Genomic DNA, 7,270 nt, shown 5'->3' on the forward strand with positions numbered 1-7,270 from the left:
ATTTTACCATTAATAGTAGGAGGTGCAGCAACATGTGAAGAATCAACATTACTTGTGGTGGTAATAGTCCAAACTTTAGCTACATTCTTCTCTTTAGCTAGTTTTTCATTTTCTTCTCTATCCCACCTAGCACGCAATTCAGCCATTAATTTTATATTCTCATTAATTCTAACTTGGATGGCATTTGCTGTAGTAACAATTTTATTTTCAATATCCCTATTAGGCATAACTTTCGATTTCAAAAGATCAACATCAGAGGCAAGACTATCAACCTTAGAAGCGAGAATATCAATTTTATTGAGTTTTTCCTCAACAGATTTGTTAAAGGCAGTTTGTGTACTAATAAATTCTTTAAGCATAGCTTCAAGTCCAGGGGGTGTGTTACTATTATTATTGTAAGAATTCCCATAAGAATTAGCATAACCATTACCATTATTATAAGGATATGGCCTATAGTTATTACTAGAATTGTTCCGATAAGCATTGTTGTTGAAATTATTATTTTTAATGAAGTTTACATCAACATGTTCTTCTTGGGCAACCAATGAAGCTAATGGAACATTATTAGGATCAATGTTAGACCTATCATTCACAAGCATAGACATAATAGCATCAATCTTATCATTCAAGGAGGAGGTTTCTTCGACAGAATTTACCTTCTTACCTTGTGGAGCTCTTTCCGTGTGCCATTCAGAGTAATTAATCATCATATTATCAAGGAGCTTTGTTGCTTCACCAAGAGTGATGGACATAAAGGTACCTCCAGCAGCTGAATCCAATAGGTTCCGCGAAGAAAAATTCAGTCCTGCATAAAAGGTTTGGATGATCATCCAAGTAGTCGATCCATGGGTTGGGCAATTTTTAACCGAGAGATTTCATTCTTTCCCATGCTTGTGCAACATGCTCAGTATCCAATTTTTTAAAATTCATTATGCTACTCCTCAAAGATATAATTTTAGCAGGGGGATAATATCTACCAATAAAAGCATCCTTGCATTTAGTCCAGGAATCAATACTATTCTTAGGCAGAGATAGCAACCAATCTTTAGCTCTTCCTCTTAATGAGAAAGGAAACAATTTTAATTTTATAATGTCACCATCTACATCTTTATATTTTTGCATTTCACATAGTTCAACAAAATTATTAAGATGGGCAGCAGCATCATCAGAACTAACACCAGAAAATTGCTCTCGCATAACAAGATTCAGTAAAGCAGGTTTAATTTCAAAGAATTCTGCTATAGTAGCAGGTGGAGCAATAGGTGTGCATAAGAAATCATTATTATTTGTGGTTGTGAAGTCACACAACTTAGTGTTTTCAGGAGTATTCATTTTAGTAACAGTAAATAAAGCAAACTAGATAAAGTAAATGCAAGTAACTAATTTTTTTGTGTTTTTGATATAGAGTGCAAGACAGTAAATAAAGTAAAGCTAGCAACTAATTTTTTGTGTTTTGATATAATGCAGCAAACAAGAAAGTAAATAAAATAAAGCAAGACAAAAACAAAGTAAAGAGATTGGGATGTGGAGACTCCCCTTGCAGCGTGTCTTGATCTCCCCGGCAACGGCGCCAGAAAAAGAGCTTGATGGCGTGTAACTCACACGTTCGTTGGGAACCCCAAGAGAAAGGTATGATGCGCACAGCAGCAAGTTTTCCCTCGTAAAGAAACCAAGGTTTATCGAACCAGGAGGAGCCAAGAAGCACGTTGAAGGTTGATGGTGGCGGAATGTAATGCGGCGCAACACCAGGGATTCCGGCGCCAACGTGGAACCTGCACAACACAACCAAAGTACTTTGCCCCAACGAAACAATGAGGTTGTCAATCTCACCGGCTTGCTGTAACAAAGGATTAACCGTATTGTGTGGAAGATGATTGTTTGCAGAAAACAGTAAAACAAGTATTGCAGTAGATTGTATGCGATGTAAAGAATATGACCGGGGTCCACAGTTCACTAGAGGTGTCTCTCCCATAAGATAAAAGCATGTTGGGTGAACAAATTACAGTCGGGCAATTGACAAATAGAGAGAGCATAACAATGCACATACATGTCATGATAAATATAGTGAGATTTAATTGGGCATTACGACAAAGTACATAGACCGCTATCCAAGCATGCATCTATGCCTAAAAAGTCCACCTTCAGAGTTATCATCCGAACCCCTCCAGTATTAAGTTGCTAACAACAGTACAATTGCATTAAGTATTGCGCGTAATGTAATCGGTGACTACATCCTTGAACATAGCACCAATGTTTTATCCCTAGTGGCAACAGCACATCCATAACCTTAGAGGTTCTTGTCACCCCTCCAGATTCACTGGAGACATGAACCCACTATCGAGCATAAATACTCCCTCTTGGAGTTACTAGCATCAACTTGGCCAGAGCCTCTACTAATAACGGAGAGCATGCAAGATCATAAACAACACATAGGTAATAACTTGATAATTAACATAACATAGTATTCTCTATCCATCGGATCCCGACAAACACAACATATAGAATTACAGATAGATGATCTTGATCATGTTAGGCAGCTCACAAGATCCAACAATGAAGCACAATGAGGAGAAGACAACCATCTAGCTACTGCTATGGACCCATAGTCCAGGGGTGAACTACTCACTCATCACTCCGGAGGCGACCATGGCGGTGAAGAGTCCTCCGGGAGATGAATCCCCTCTCCGGCAGGGTGCCGGAGGAGATCTCCAGAATCCCCCGAGATGGGATTGGCGGCGGCGGTGTATCAGTAAGGTTTTCCGTATCGTGGTTCTCGGTACTGGGGGTTTCGCGATGGAGGCTTTAAGTAGGCGGAAGGGCAGGTCGAGGGGCGTCACGAGGGGCCCACACTATAGGTCGGCGCGGCCAGGGCTTGGGCCGCGCCGCCCTATAGTCTGGCCACCTCGTGGCCCCACTTCGTCTCCTCTTCGGTCTTCTGGAAGCTTCGTGTCAAAATTGGACCCTGGGCGTTGATTTCGTCCAATTCCGAGAATATTTCGTTACTAGGATTTCTGAAACCAAAAACAGCAGAAAACAGCAACTGGCTCTTCGGCATCTTGTTAATAGGTTAGTTCCAGAAAATGCACGAATATGACATAAAGTGTGCATAAAACATGTAGATATCATCAATCATGTGGCATGGAACACAAGAAATTATCGATACGTCGGAGACGTATCACACCTATTCACCCCCCCCCTCTAGGTGCGGCATACGATCCTTTCAATTGTTATCAGAGCCTCGGCTCTTATTTCGGGCTTAACCGCTGATGTCTACGTTCCCCCTCCTTTCCTGTAGACAGTGTTGGGCCCCCCAAGAGCAGAGGTTTGTAGAACAGCAGCAAGTTTTCCCTTAAGTGGATCACCCAAGGTTTATCGAACTCAGGGAGGAAGAGGTCAAAGATATCCCTCTCATGCAACCCTGCAACCACAAAGCAAGAAGTCTCTTGTGTCCCCAACACACCTAATAGGTGCACTAGTTCGGCGAAGAGATAGTGAAATACAAGTGGTATGAATAAATATGAGCAGTAGTAACGGCGTGTAGTTGATGGTGGTAATATGGTAGCAGTAGTAACGCAGCAGTAGTAACGCAGCAGTAGTAACGCAGTAAAACAGTAAACAAGCAGCGATAGCAGTTTTTAGGAACAAGGCCTAGGGATTACACTTTCACTAGTGGACACTCTCAACATTGATCACATAACAGAATAGATAAATGCATACTCTACACTTTTGTTGGATGATGAACACATTGCGTAGGATTACACGAACCCTCAATGCCGGAGTTAACAAGCTCCACAATAATGCTCATGTTTTAGTAACCTTTAGTGTAAGATAGATCAACAGACTAAACCAAGTACTAGCATAGCATGCACACCGTAACCTTCATGCATATGTAGGAGGAATAGATCACATCAATACCATCATAATGATAATTAACTCCACAATCTACAAGAGATCATGATCATAGCCTACGACAAGAACCACACGGTGCACACACTAGTCACCTTTACACACGTGCAGGGAGGAATAGAACTACTTTAATAACATCACTAGAGTAGCACATAGATGAATTGTGATACAAAACTCATATGAATCTCAATCATGTAAAGCAGCTCATGAGATCATTGTATTGAAGTACATGGAAGAGAGATGAACCACATAGCTACCGCGTACAGCCCCGAGCCTCGATGGAGAACTACTCCCTCCTCATGGGAGCAGCGAGCGGTGATGAAGATGGCGGTGGAGATGGCAGCGGTGTCGATGGAGAAGCCTTCCGGGGCACTTCCCCACTCCGGCAGGGTGCCGGAACGCAGACTCCTGTCCCCCAGATCTTGGCTTCGCGATGGCGGCGGCTCTGGAAGGTTTTCCGTCTCGTGGTTTTTTCTGTCGATGTTTTTAGGTCACGACGGCTTATATAGGCGAAGAATCGGAGTCGGAGGGGCCACGGGCTGCCCACACTATAGGGGGGCGCGCCCCCCCCTGGCCGCGCCGGGGTGTGGTGTGGGCCCCCCCTGGCACCTCTCTGGCCCTTCTCCGGTGCTCTGGAAGCTTCGCGAAATTATAAGATCCCCGGAATTGATTTCGTCCGATTCCGAAAATATTTCCTTACTAGGATTTCTGAAACCAAAAACAGCGAGAAAACAGCAACCGGCCTTTCGGCATCTCGTCAATAGGTTAGTTCCGGAAAACGCATAAAAATGATATAAAGTGTGAACAAAACATGTTGGTATTGTCATAAAACAAGCATGGAACTTCGGAAATTATAGATACGTTGGAGACGTATCAGCATCCCCAAGCTTAGTTCCTACTCGTCCTCGAGTAGGTAAACGATAAAAGATAATTTATGAGGTGACATGCTACCAACATAATCTTAATCATACTATTGTAAAGCATATGAGATGAATGCAGCGATTCAAAACAATGTTAATGCAATGAGTAAACAATTGAATCATATAGCAAAGACTTTTCATGAATAGTACTTTCAAGACAAGCATCAATAAGTCTTGCATAAGAGTTACTCATAAAGCAATAAATTCTTAGTAGAGACATTGAAGCAACACTATGGAAGATTAAGTTTCAGCGGTTGCTTTCAACTTGTAACATGTATATCTCATGGATAGTTGTCAATGCAAAGCAATATAACAAATGCAATAAGCAAGTATGTAAGAATCAATGCACAGTTCACACAAATGTTTGCTTCTTGAGGTGGAGAAAGATAGGTGAACTGACTCAACAATAAAAGTAAAAGAATGGTCCTTCAAAGAGGAAAGCATCGATTGCTATATTTGTGCTAGAGCTTTTATTTTGAAAACATGAAACAATTTTGTCAACGGTAGTAATAAAGCATATGCATCATGTAAATTATATCTTACAAGTTGCAAGCCTCATGCATAGTATACTAATAGTGCCCGCACCTTGTCCTAATTAGCTTGGACTACCGGATCTTTGCAATGCACATGTTTTAACCAAGTGTCACAATGGGGTACCTCCATGCCGCCTGTACAAAGGTCTAAGGAGAAAGCTCGCATTTTGGATTTCTCGCTTTTGATTATTCTCAACTTAGACATCCATACCGGGACAACATGGACAACGAGATAATGGACTCCTCTTTAATGCATAAGCATGTGGCAACAATTATTATTCTCATATGAGATTGAGGATATATGTCCAAACTGAAACTTCCACCATGAATCATGGCTTTAGTTAGCGGCCCAAAGTTCTTCTCTAACAATATGCATGCTCCAACCATGAAGGTGGTAGATCTCTCTTACTTCGTACAAGACGGACATGCATAGCAACTCACATGATATTCAACAAGGAATAGTTGATGGCGTCCCTGAAACATGGTTATCGCACAACAAGCAACTTAATAAGAGATAAAGTGCATAAGTACATATTCAATACCACAATAGTTTTTAAGCTATTTGTCCCATGAGCTATATATTGCAAAGGTGAATGATGGAATTTTAAAGGTAGCACTCAAGCAATTTACTTTGGAATGGCGGATAAATACCATGTAGTAGGTAGGTATGGTGGACACGAATGGCATAGTGGTTGGCTCAAGTATTTTGGATGCATGAGAAGTATTCCCTCTCGATACAAGGTTTAGGCCAGCAAGGTTGTTTGAAGCAAACACAAGTACGAACTAGTACAGCAAAACTCACATAAAAGACATATTACAAGCATCATAAAACTATACATCGTCTTCCTTGTTGTTCAAACATCTTACTAGAAAATATCTAGACTCTAGAGAAACCACTCATGCAAACCAAATTTTAACAAGCTCTATGTATTTCTTCACTAATAGGTGCAAGGTATATGATGCAAGAGCTTAAATAAGAGCACAACAATTGCCAAGTATCAAGTTATTCAAGACATCATACCAATTACTACATGTAGCATTTTCCAATTCCAACCATATAAAAATGAACGAAGCAGTTTTAACCTTCGCCATGAACACTAAAAGATAAAGCTAAGAACACATGTGTTCATATGAACCAGCGGAGCGTGTATCTCTCCCACACAAGCATTTATTCAAACAAAAACAAAAACAAAAGCACACAGACGCTCCAAGCAAAGTACATAAGATGTGGCCGAATAAAAATATAGTTTCAGGGGAGGAACCTGATAATGTTGTTGATGAAGAAGGGGATGCCTTGGGCTTCCCCAAGCTTAGACGCTTGAGTCTTCTTAATATATGCAGGGGTGAACCACCGGGGCATCCCCAAGCTTAGAGCTTTCACTCTCCTTGATCATATTGCATCATACTCCTCTCTTGATCCTTGAAAACTTCCTCCACACCAAACTCGAAACAACTCATTAGAGGGTTAGTGCATAATAAAAATTCACATGTTCAGAGGTGACACAAACATTCTTAACACTTCTGGACATTGCATAAAGCTACTGGACATTAATGGATCAAAGAAATTCATCCAACATAGCAAAAGAGGCAATGCGAAATAAAAGACAGAATCTGTCAAAACAGAACAGTCCGTAAAGATGGATTTTATTAGGCCACCAGACTTGCTCAAACGAAAATGCTCAAATTGAATGAAAGTTGTGTACATATCTGAGGATCATGCTCGTAAATTGGCGTAATTTTCTGAGCTACCTACAGGGAGATAGACCCAGATTCGTGACAGCAAAGAAATCTGGAACTGCGCAGTAATCCAAATCTAGTACTTACTTTTCTATCAAAGACTTTACTTGGCACAACAAAACATAAAACTAAGATAAGGAGAGGTTGCTACAGTAGTAAACAACTTCCAAGACA

The sequence above is a fragment of the Lolium rigidum genome, chromosome 6 (assembly GCF_022539505.1).
Source record: "Lolium rigidum isolate FL_2022 chromosome 6, APGP_CSIRO_Lrig_0.1, whole genome shotgun sequence".
Taxonomy (NCBI): domain Eukaryota; kingdom Viridiplantae; phylum Streptophyta; class Magnoliopsida; order Poales; family Poaceae; genus Lolium; species Lolium rigidum.